Raw genomic sequence first — 13,271 nt, forward strand, 5'->3', positions numbered from 1 at the left:
GGCGGAGTGGTGTGGGGTGGCCTGAGGGGGTGGAGAGGGTCCGGCCCACTCTGCGCCTGGGCTGGGACTGGTCCTGCCTGCGCAGGGTAGCAGGAAGCTCTCCGCACACTCACCGGACCTGGGCTAGAACTGGGTCTGGGGGCTGCCGGAACTCGGCAGAAAATCCTACTCTGCGGGTGGTGTGGGGGAGGCACTGCGGAGTGGTGGGGGGCGGCCCAAGGGGCTGGGAGAGGGTCCGGCCCACTCTGCGCCTGGGTTGGGACAGGTCCCACTGGCACAGGGTAGCAGGAAGCTCTCCGCACACTCACCGGACCTTGGCTAGGACTGGGTCTGGGGGCTGCCGGAACTCGGCAGAAAATCCTACTCGGCGGGTGGGGTGGGGGAGGCCTGTGTTTCTTCTTCTGAGAAATCTCTATTCATTTAAGCTGCCCATTGTTTTGATTAGGTGTTTTATTTTTTTGAGGTCTGACTTTTTTGAGTTCTTTATATATTCTCCATATTAGTCCACTGTCTAAGGTATAGCTGGCAAATTTTTTCTCATTTTTTAGATTGTTTCCTCACTCTATTGGTTGTTTCTTTTGCAGTACAGAAGCTTTAAAATTTGACATAATCCCATTTGTTGATTATTGTGTTATTTCTTGTACAACTGGGTTTCTGTTTAGAAAGTTCTTGCATGTGCTTTTGTCTTCAGTGGTTTTAGTTGTATCTTTCAGTGTTGTCAAAGTTTATGTTTTAATATCTAGGTATTTGATCCATTTTGATTTGATTTTATTACAGGGCGATAAATAAAGGTCTAGATTCACTCTTCTGTATGTAGATAACCAGTTTTCCCAATTACACTTGTTATAAAGGCTATCTTTCCTTTAGCTTGTTTTGATTTTTGTGAAATATCAGATGGCTGAATATGCTTGGAGTTTTTCTGTATCCTGTATTCTGTTTCATTGATCTGTATGTCTGTTTTTGTGTCAGTGATGTGCTATTTTTAAAAATTGTTGTAGCTTTGTAATGCAACTCAAAATGTGGCACCATGAGACTTCTAACTCTTTCCAGAAGTCAAAATGACCAGCACTGGTAAATGATTTGGATCTATTCATGACATCCAGGCAGACATGACAGCATACCTAAAGTCACTCACCATAGAAGAATCCTAGAACTTTTTCAGGATATATTGAGGATGATGGGATAAGTGTATCAAAAGTGATGGAGATTATTTTCAGAAGAATTAATGGCAATGTATGTTTTAATTTTAACATCATAGTTTTTCATACCCCATGCCTTGAGAAGTGCCTGTTTAAGTATTTTTTCCCCCATGTTTTTGTTGGGTTGTTTGTTTCTTCTTCTTTTTCAAAAGTGCTTTACAAGTAATTTGTTTAATTCTCATAACAACACTAGGTGACAGGGGAAGCAATTAAGGTTTTGGTAATTGTTAAAGTATAGACTTTACTGTGTGTCATTAGCTTCTTTACTTTTTGGTTCCAAGGCTCAAACTCTGGACCTTGTGTTTGCCAGAAAGGCACTTAAGCTGTTGAGCTGTCTCCCTAGCCTTGTTTCTTCTGTTGAATAATGTAAACTTTTAAACATATATTTTGACTACAAGTTGTTTGTCAAATATAAGAATTGCAAAAGTTGGGGGTGGTTCACTGCTGCTTCATCACAGAGTGGCTCTCTCCTGTGGCAGAGCTGCTGCTCCTCCTACGTAGGTCTTGCAATCACAGTTTGCAAGGGAAAGCATTTAATATGGGACACATGATAATAGAATTATTTTGTAACATTCACCAAAAAATCAAATGCTGAAGAGTGCAAGAGATCTGTCCATGCACTATAAACCCAAAGATTTTGTGTGGGCCTGGATCCCATGGCAATATCCTGCCTAAGTCCAGATAAAGTCCCCCACATGTCCAGCTGGGGTCTAGAGGCCGCAACAATGTCTCATGCAAGTCCGTATCAAGGATCTGCACTGGGAAGGCCCAAAGTTCAGTGTTAGAAACTAGAAAGTCTGCATGAGTTGGGTAAACAGTCTGTGCCAGCAGACTGAGGGATCTGCTCTAGAGATAGGAAGTAATGCTCAAGATAAGGACCAGAAATCCCCTGATAACAACCTCAGCCATTCTCAGTGACAGTGAAAACCTGAGTCATTCTGATGATGAGTACAGCTGAGTTCAAATCAGGAAAATAAGAGTGACAACCTCCTCCAGGAGAATCGACAGCATCTTATTCCCTTCCACGTCACCTTTTATGCGGTTGGCAGCCTTTCTCAGGTGGATCTTCCACTCCCAGAACCACCCTGGCTCACTTGAAATGGGTGTTTCAAGTTGACCATTTGTTAATCCACCACAGTTCTGCTCTCTTATTTTGGGGGTGGTTCAGGAGGCACTTTGTGTCATTTCTCTTCCATCAACGTGGTTAAACTGATGGATAAACACCTCAAACAATGACAAAATTATGTGCTGAATGGTTATAGCTTCCGCATGTCTAGAAAAAGGCAAATTACTCACATGGGATACAAAGTACATGTTCTGATAGTAATAGGAGAGCAGGAAGTGATTCCAAGAGGTCACACAGAAAGTTTGAAATGCTGCATTTGTGTGTTCTTTATTACCAATTTGGTGATGGCTTCTAGGCTTTACAAACAATATCTGCCATGCAGTAAATGCATGTTATCCTGCCTCACTCTACTATGTTTTCCTGAAAGTCAGACCTAAGCAGAAAAAAAGAATGACAATCCCAGTCCCCTTATTCGTACTTTGGCTGCAATTACAGAACAGTCATCAAGCAAGAGAACAGTGAGGTATAATCTTCTGCCTGACATGGGCCATCAGCATGGGGAGGATCAGTTACCACTAGTTCCAGTTAGGTCATTCAAGGTAGGTCTTATTTCCCGACAAAAACAGTTCATCACTATACTTGATACTACACTTCGGTATTAAGTTCACTGGCTAAGAGAGAATAATTTTTTTTTTTAATACAGGACATACTTTATTATGAATCACCCAAGAAACATATACAAGAAATGCAGGAAATCTACCCACACACTGAACACTAAAGAATCATGCGGAGGGCCTGGATCCTAATACCCTGTATGAGTCCAGCTGAAATCCTAGAGCTCATAACAATGTCTCCACAAGTTCAACCAGAGGCCTAGAGCCCACAACAAAGTCTCACACAGGTCTGCTTTGTGGATCTGTGCTGGAAAGGCCCAAAGGTCAGTGGTGGAAGCTAGGAAGCAGCTAGCTATGCCAGCAGGATGAAGGATCTGTGCTAGCAGGCTGAGGGATTTTAACTGGATCCAGGAAGCAATGCTCAAGGTAAGCACCAGAGCTCCCCCAACAAGGACTACAGCCATCCTCAGCAACAACGAGGGTCTGAGCTCCTCCAGCGATGAGGAAAGCTGAGTTCCCACCAGGAAAGCCGATATGACAAGCTTCTCCGTGAGGCTGAGCAGTGCACCATCTTCCCCTCCAGAGCCAGGAAGAGATGCCCAAGATGAGGACCAGAGCTCCTCCACAGTTCATCGGGAAAGCCAGCATGACACAGTCCTCCAGCAGAACAGCCCAAGAGAACGAGCAGCTTCCAACAGCTCCAGCAGCTTCTCCAAACAGCATCCCTAGCAGTGTTCAGCAGCTGCTCCTGTGCTGCCCCTTAGGCTGCTGGCAACAACCCTCAGGGGGCCTCCCGCACCCAGCACTACACTAGTTTAATTCAGCTGGGTGTAACAGGCTGACCAACAGTTAGAAATCCACTACACAAGCTATCCTATGTATATACATATGTATCTCTCTGTCCCTCTGTCTATCTCTGTGTCTGTGTGTGTCTCTGCCTGCCTGTCTGTCTCTGTCTCTGTCTCTCTCTGTCTCTCTCTAAGAGAGAATAATTAATCACTTCTGCGCACCTGAAAGTGACAACCTGTGATGGATCCAACATCATTACTTCAGAACAGAAGTTATACTTTGAAACAAGCACTCATATCTCTTAGAGAAAACTACTGTAAAATTTTCCAGAAAGTCTCAGTATTTGGAAATGAGGATAGACTCAATCCAGGAAAGGAAAATAACCTAAAATTCTCAGCTCTCTATGTATAAATCCCCAGCATGGTATTTACAAAGAAACTGGCTCCTTAAATTGAAAAGACCCCTTGGCACTCTGCCCACCACATGCAAAATGTCAATGCACATGGATTGCTCTAAAAGTGAAGGTGTCACCTGTGCCTCGTATTGCTAATGTTTCCTGTTGCAGAAAATGAATATCAAACCAAATGGAAGACTCTTTGCACTGAAGAGTTAGAGGGTAACTCTTTATTTTTAAAGCTGGCAGGCCAAGGGAAACAGTTTCAAATCATTGGCTTAGAGTTAGGTTTTAGTTCAGTTTAAATATGGCTTACAAGTGGTAAGTGCCAAGCTGGTAGCAGGTTATTACATGGTTGGCTACGTGGAATACAAGAATTATGTCATATATTGTCAGGCAGAATTGTGCAGGAACATTGTGGGAGGGAGTGTCTGAGAAGAGTAAGTAGAGTTGAAAGTGTGTTTGACTGGGTCAGTCTTCCCCAAAAATGATGTCCTTGAAGTCCTTGAAACAGGTTGGAGTCATTACATATTATTAAAACACAAGTTGGATACAGTCAGTTTGCCCCTACACATTGTTAATGAGAAACATTTTGGCTTAGCCAGTAAAGGCCATGAGAATGCAGTAAGCAAACTATGTGACAGGCTGCAGGACCCTGTATTCACAGGCTTCTAACTGACTTCTAACTTTTGCTATATATAATATGCCTACAGGTGTGCTATTTTATAAATGCACTGTTTCTAAATAGCACAATGAATCTGGCAAGATACTGTGACTATGATCCCTACACTCTGTTTAGCTGAGGTAAGACGATCTCAAGGCAGAGACCAACCTGACCAATTGTGTGACTTAGGGAGATGCTTAGGGAGATGCTTAGTGTGAGTCTGAAAAGGTAGTTTGAGGGTATAAAACACAGGATACAAGCTCCAGTAATGCCAAAGAATGAAACTAATAGGCAGATGGTTGATAGATCAAAAGATTCCTAGATACTTAGATAAAAAGCATAAAATGACTAAATTGGCACTGATTTATTTAGTATGAAGAAAAAGATGGGCCATGGGTAGTGCTAGAGGGAGGGCTCCAGTCATGGAACCCTAAGAATAGGACCTCACTTTCTTAGAAACCTGTCCAAACAGAATTTGGAACCTTGGTGACAGGTGTCACAATGTAGTAACAGCTGCCTCCTGAGCTCACTAGGTCAGAGATGGTCAACAGGGCACATTGAGCTGCCTCCACTCTTCATGAGGCCACATACTCAGAACCATAGGATTGGAAAGTCTATGTGAAAGACTGAAGAGATGGTTGACTACATCTGGATGCCACAGGCCACCATGCAGGAGCAACTTAACTGTCATGGAGACACTCTAGGGTAAGGAAGATTGATAGATACGACTTTGCAGGTTTTGAGTGTATCAATCCTCTTTGATATATGAAGAAGTATAGGGCTGATCCTTATTTTTCAACTGTGCATTCTGCTTATGTTGCCATTTAATGCACAGAAAACTTGTTGCTATCTTGGATTCAATGAACTGTTTCTTAATTGTTTGGAAGCTACTTTTAATTTCTTTTTTTGTTCTTATATTTAGTTGTGATTCTTAGTCTATAATAGAGAATACTGAACTTTTTGTTGTTGTTGATATTAACTTGCAGTTTTGATCTCACTTAATGATGAGGCAATTGCTTATTAACCAAACTTGTAAACACATTCTTTTTATTGAGTGAAGAAAAAATGTATATGGTTTTTATCTATGATCCAGGAAAAACTGCTTTTAAGTAAGATGTCTTAACTATTTTTGTTTATCTCTAAAGTGTATTGCCTGTACTTTTGGGCTCCAGGTTAGGCAGTCTTCAGGGAAATTCAAAATATATCAATGTTGAATAAATCCGCAGAAAACACACATATCAGAGTTTATCCTCTTAAGCTTGTTTAGTAGGATAACACATGAAATACCTGGTAGGATTCTTTCAGGGCAGAATTCTTTAAACAACTTTTATTAAAGTTAGTAGCATTTCATGACAGAGTTGTCAGATATAGCATTCCTGTTTTAGCACCATTTTTTTAAATGTGAAAGACTTTAAACAGTAATCATCATCTAAATAAGTTACTATGGTGCAATCAGTCCAATTTAATTTTAGGTAAGATGTCTAGTTTGAGTTTAGAATGATTTACAATTTGTAGGAATTTAATAAAATGTATTTTATCTTAAAGGCCCCATTTCACTAGAAATACAACTTTCTCAAAGCTTATATTCATATATTGTCTTTTCTTGTAAGAGCTAAGCTTGAAAGTGAAGAAAATATCAAAGGAAACTGTTCAGAGTTACATGTTCATTTGCCAGGTATGCATATTTTTTTTTAATGCTCGGAATTTGTTTTAAAACAAAAAAAAAATAGCATTCACAGTATAAACTGGTAGAGAATTCTGCCATGCAAGAAATATGTTTGTGATCTTGCTTTTAGCTGTTGTGCTTCCCTGTAGGGCATTTCAGAATGTAGGGTAATTGTACAGCAAGCTTGTTTAAAATGTGTATTACTGAGCCCGCATAAGATATTCATGTGGGCCTTGACCTTCACTTTGAGAAATGCTTTCTTCAGTACAATTTTAGTATTGGAAAAACAGCAATTTACAACATTATGGACATTTTTTGAACAAAATTTAAATGAACCACTATGTTTGATTTCTTTTTTGTCCTTCAAAAATATTTTATATATTTTCATTTTTTTTGAATTTGGATTTTTTAAATTAACTTTATTGAGAAAAAATTGCAATGTGACAGCTTCAAAAAGGGTTGGTAGGAGAGTTACAACAATTAGTACACTGCATATTGTTGTCTTTGTAGTAGTCATTCATAGCACAAGATGCAGACATGATATCCTGTCCAAATACTATTATTACAGATCTTTCTTCTTATTGAATTAGTAGAAACTAGCTATATATCTATCCTATTTTGTATATACAGATACAAAATAGTCTTTAATTTATATCAGCTTTTTTTTTTTTTGTTCAGCTTCATCAGAGATGGGTATTCCATGGCCACCCAAATATTGTAGGTGCATGAATTCAGCAAAATATTCCAATATAGTCCAGTACTTCACAATAGTAGTGGGTTATCCACAGCACTGGCAATGTCTGGATCTGATGACTTGAGCCTTCCACAGCTCAGCATATTAACATGGCTTCACTTTTCATACCTCATTTCTACATATTTCTGCTGGATGGTTAAGACCAAGATAAAGTGAGACCTATATAACAAAAAATGTAAATTTTGTATCTGACACAGTCAGTCAAGTCCCCTCAGGACTTATCCCAAAACCCTGTACCACACTTTGTAGATCCTTTGTCAGTGTCAGCTATGTGGATGAGTCATGGCCTTTGCTTGACCAATTTGCTCTCTAAGAAAGCCTGAGAGAATGTATTCTCTCCATGTGACTCTCTTTAGGCACATACTACATCATCAATCACATTCCTCTGTGGCCCCATAATCTCCTTGAACAGAAAATTTGGGGCACAACTGAGTTACATGATGTTAAAGTACATGTCTCCTATGTCCTGAGTCCTCACTGACCTTGAAAGGCTAGGGTCAAAATGTTTGCTTTCCTCGCAGCCATTCTTTTTCTCTAATTTTTGGTCACCGAACTTTTTCATCCATTCCTCAGGTGACAGGCATCTTGGTTGTTTTTCATCACCACATCTTTTTCATCCATTCCTCAGGAGACAGGCATCTTAGTTGTTTGCAAGATTTGGCTATCACAAATTGTGCTGCTATAAACATAGGTACACATATATCAAAATGATATGATGTTTTCAATTCCTCTGGGAAAATTCCCAGGAGGGGGATAGATAGCTGGTTTGAATGGGATTTTCTGTCTTAGTTTTTTAAGGAGTCTCCACACTGATTTCCATAATGTTTGCATCAGTCTACATTCCCACCAACAGTGGAGAAGGGTTCCTTTTTCCCCATAGCCTCTCCAACATTTGTTGATTAGTTGATTTCTTTATGATAGCCATTCTTTCTGGGTTGAGATGGTATCTCAGTGTTGTTTTAATTTATGTTTCACAGATGGCTAGTGACGTGGAGCATTTTTTGCATATATTTATTCGCTTGTTTAATTTCATCCTCTGAGAAGTGTGTGTTCATCTCCGATGCTGTGTTAGTTGATACATTGTGTCAACTTGGCTGAATCAGCTCTGGCAGCGCGGGGGGGCCTCACCCTGCAGGTGGGCAGGGCCTAGGAATTGAGAAAGGCTTCCTGCCACCCTGCCCGACTTCTTACCTCCCTGTTCTGCTTTTGTGGAGAAGTCCCAATCTTCAGAGGAGCTTGATCTTGGCAGCCACGCCACTTTGGAGGAGCGCTGATCTTTGCCATGGAGCACTGGTCTTCGCTATCACCGTGGGAGGAAGAGAGAGGCTTGATGGATGACGTAGCTGCTGCTCCTCCTTTGCTCTTCATTGTTTTCTGCAGCATGAACTACTGACGTTTGCCTTGGAGCCAGTGGAATATGGACTGAACCCTCCAGTAACTGTGAGCTAAATAAACCTTTCCTTCCCTCAATTTGAGTGTCTTGTGTTTGCCCCAGTAGCAAGTAAAAAGTAACTAAGACAGATGCCCATTTCTGGATTGGGTTTTTAAATTTTGGGATCCTAATGTTTTTTAGTTCTTTATAAATTCTAGAGAGCAGACCTTTGTCTCAGTACTTATTTGTCACGATTTTTTTCCAAATTTGTGGGTTGTCTTTTCACCTTGTTGGTAATTTCTTTTGATGTGAAAAAACTTCTCAGTAAGAGGAGTTCCCAGTTGTTAAATCTTTGAACTGTTTCCCATGCAATTTGATTTTTGTTCATGAACTCTTTGCCTTCCCCTAAGTCTTCAAGAGTTCTTCCTACTTTCTCTTCCAGCAGATTTAGTGTTTCTGTTTTAATGTTTAAATCTTTAATCCACTTTGACTTTAGCTTAGTGCGTGGTGATAGAACTGGGTCAAGTTTTAGTTTTTTGCATGTAGAGAGCCAGTATTTCCAACACCATTTGTTAAGGAGGCTATCTTTATTCTAGTAAGCATGTTTGTCCCTTTTTTTGAAGATCAGTTGGGTGAGTGTGTTCATAGAGGTTTCTGTATCTTCCTATCTATTGCATTGATCCTCAGGTCTATTTCATTGCCTGTACCATGCTGATTTTATATCTTTGTAGTATAATTTCAAGTCAGGAATTGTAATGCCTCCAGCCTTGTCTTTGTTGGCCAGGATTGCCTTTGCTATTCTAGGTCATCTCTGGTTCCAAATAAATTTTAGTAATGATTTCTCCATGTCTGTGTGGTAGGTTGGTGGTAGTTTGATAGGGATTGTGTTAAATAGGTACAGCAATTTTGGGAGTATGGCCATTTTCACAATGTTGGTTCTTCCTATCCATGATCAGGGAATATCTTTCCATTTTCTGAAATCATCTATGATCTCTTTTTTCAGAGTACTGCAATTTTCCTTGAAAAGATCTTTGACTTCTTTAGTTAGATGAATTCCAAGATATTTCATTTTCAACAGTGCTATAGTAAAAGGTATTATTTGTATAATTCCCCTCTCAGTGTGTTTGTTATCTGTGTAGAGGAAGGCTCTGACTTTTGGGTATTGACTTTGTATCCTGCTATGCTACTGAATTTGTGTACCAATTCTAGTAGCTTCTTGGTGGAGTTTTTTTGAGTCTTTCAAGTAAATTATCATGTCATCTGCAGATAATGATAGTTTAACTTCTTCTTTAGCTATTCTTCTTCCTTTTATCTCTTTCTGTTTTCTAATGGCTGTAGCTAATAATTCCAGAACTATATTGAATAGGAGAGGTGATAGAGGACATCATTGTCTTGTTGCAGATCCTAGAGTAAAAGATTTCAGTTTTTCCCCATTTATAATTATGTAAGCCATTGGGTTGTCACAGATGGCTTTTATTAGATTGAAGTAGATTCCATCTATTCCAATTTTCTGTAGGACTTTGAGCATGAATGAGTGTTGGCCTTTGTCAAAAGCCTTTTGTGCATCAGTTGAGATGATCATGTGGTTTTTAGGTTTGGCTCTATTGATATAGTGTATTACATTTGTTGATTTTCAAATATTGAACCATCATTGCAACACTGGAATGAATCCTACCTGGTCATGGTGTATGATCTTCCTGATGATTTGCTGTATTCTATTTGTTAGGATTTTAGCATCTATGTTCATGAGGGAGATTGGCCTGTAGTTCTGTTTTTCAGTTGTCTTTCCCTGGTTTTGGTATCAGTATAATACTTGCCTCCAAGAATGATTTAGGGAGGATTGCTTCCTTTTCAATTTCGTTGAAGAGTTTCAGGAGTATAGGGACTATGTCTTCTGCAAATTTTTTGTTGAATTCAGCTATGAATCCATCAGGATGTGGACTTTTCTTTGTCAGTAGGTTTTTTAAAAAAATCACATTTCTTATTTCATTGGCTGTTATTGGGCTTTTGAGAGTTGTTATATCTTGTTGATTCAGTTTTGGTAATTTGTACTTTTCTGGGAATCTTTCCATTTCTTCTGTGTTTTATATCCTGTGCCACTAAATGTTCTCAGAGTAGCTATTGATAATCTTATGGATTTCTACTGGGTATGTGGTAGTTACATCCTTTTCATTCCTTGCTGCTTGTATTTGAATTTTTCTTTCATCTTTTTGATGAGATTAGCCAGGAGCTTATTAATTTTATATAATCTTTCAAAAAACCAGCTTTTTGATTTATTAATTCTTTGAACTGTTGTCTTTGTCTGAATAGAATTAATTTCTGCTCTAAGTTTTATGATTTCTTCTTGTCTTTGAGCTCTGGGTTTGGTTTTCTCTTCCTTTTCTAGATGCTGGAGGTGCAACATTAGGTTGTTTTTTTGTTCCCATTCTGTTTTCCTAAAGTGTGAGTTCACAGCTATACATTTCCCTCTGAGGACTGCTTTCATCACATCCCATAAATTCCAATAATTTTGCTTGAATTTTCACTGAATTGTAGATATTGTAGAATTTCTTGTTTAATTTTATCTGTGACCCATTTAATGCTGAGTAGAGTGTTGTTTAATTTCCATGTATTTAGGGTCTTTTTTTCTGGTTTCTTTCGTCATTTATTTCCAGTTTCATTGCTCCGTGGTTAGATAATGTGCATGGGATATCATGACCTATGGACCAATATGTTGTCTATTTTATAAAACGACCCATGTGCAGCTGCAAAAAACTATATATTGAACTGTGGTTGGGTAGAACACTCTGTATATGTCCACTAAGTCCATTTGTTTTAAGCTCTGGTTCAGTTCTGCTACTTCTTTGCTAATTTTGTGTTGGTTGACCTATAAATTTTCTAACAATAATCTACAAATGATAAGCAGTTTTCTTGGATTAGGTTTTAACTTTTATTCAGGGTGGTCTTGCATTTTAAAATCTTTTAAGTAGTAAGATTTACTATATATTTTATACAGAATTGCATTAGAAATATGTTTTTAATTGTCTTTTTGAAGTCTGTAAGTATCATGACAGTTTTCAGGCTATGCAGAAGTTCTCTCAAAAGGGAATTAGGCAGTTTACAGCCAGAATGGTTGGCATTTTTCTACTCTACGCAATGGTTTACTTTGCAAAAGCTTGTGGTCAGATCATTTTATGTATAGGCAGCCTAGACTAAATTTCAAATACTTTGTTAGTGTAAGTATAGATTTGTTTTGTTTTGATTTTTATCATGTGGAATACTACCTTGGTCTTCATAATGTAATCTCTATTGTTTTGTAACTTCCTTTTCATGTTAAAAACCTTTAAATAAAATACTTAATACACATACAAAAAAGTTTTTTTCCAGGCTACAGATTATTATTATTATTTTTTTGTCGGAACTGGGGATTGAACTCAGACCCTTGTGCTTGCCAGGGAAGTGCTGATTCTACTGAGCCATCTCCCCAGCCCCTGCTACAGATTATTTTTTCATTCTCGTAATAGTGTATTTTATATGGTAAGGTTTTGAATTTTGATTTTTTTTGTTTCATAGCATATGCTTTTTATGTCATATCCAAGAATGGTAATTTCCTGTTTTGGATATCTGTATAGTTATGTAAGGGGATGGGCTTTATATACACACTGAGGTATGTAGTGATGATAGGATATATTTATAATTTACTCTCAAATAATTCATAAAATACATCTATAGCAATGGAGGTAAAACCTATAGCATGCATGTCATTTATTTTTCTTCTAAGACAAAAGATATTAATGTATGAGCTGTTTTTCAAACTTAAAACCTTAGTATTCAGGTTTAATTGTAGTGTGGGCACTTTTTGATAAGAAAGTGGTTTTTTTGTGTGTGTGTATTTTAGGGAAGGGTCTACAGGGTGTTCAGGGTCTCACTACTAGATGGGACTCATAGTGATCCACCTGTTTACAGCCTCCCAAGTGCTGGGATTACAGGCATGTGCCACCATGGCCAGTCTCAATCACTATCTCAGTACATACTGGGGGTAGAGCTGGCACAGCAGGCCTGGGGATTGAATCACTGGCCCCTGTGCCTGCTTGCAGGTGCTTTAATCTGCTGAACTATTTGGCCATTCCTAAGAAAGTGGGTTTTGAGTTGCAATTTGGGTACTTGCTTCTGAAATGTTCACCGTCACTGATCTAGGGAATCTGATTACACAGTAGCTTTTATACATTATAAAATAAAATTTATAATTTTATAATTCTTCAAAGCAAAATGTTAATTAATAAACTGTTACTTTTGATTTTATTTAAAAAATCTACACCAAATTTAAAAGATAATTTTCAATTTTTTACAAGCAAGAATAGCTTTAATAAAACCCAACAAACACAGAAACAAACAAAAAAATTGGGGACTAATAGCACTTGTAAATATTAATACAAAATTCTAAACAAAGTATAGGAAACAGAGAGCAGTTCACAGTAAAAGTGTAAGATTAAGAAAACCCTTACAAATACAAGAAAATGTAACATGAAAAGCACCATGGGGCAAATCAGCCTTTCATATTAATAATTCAAGAACAACTTAATAATAGTAAATTGATTAGCACAAATATCAACATTAAAAAGGAAAAATCAAGCTGAGTGTAGCAGTGCATAACTGGAAATCCAGTACTCTGTGGGCTGAGGCAGGAGGATTGTGAATTTGAGCCCAGCCTGGGCAACTTTGTGACATTTTATCTCAAAATAAAAAAAAAAGGCGGGGTGTATAGGTAGCTCAG

This window comes from Octodon degus, unplaced genomic scaffold (assembly GCF_000260255.1).
Source record: "Octodon degus isolate 3935 unplaced genomic scaffold, OctDeg1.0 scaffold00048, whole genome shotgun sequence".
Taxonomy (NCBI): Eukaryota; Metazoa; Chordata; class Mammalia; order Rodentia; family Octodontidae; genus Octodon; species Octodon degus.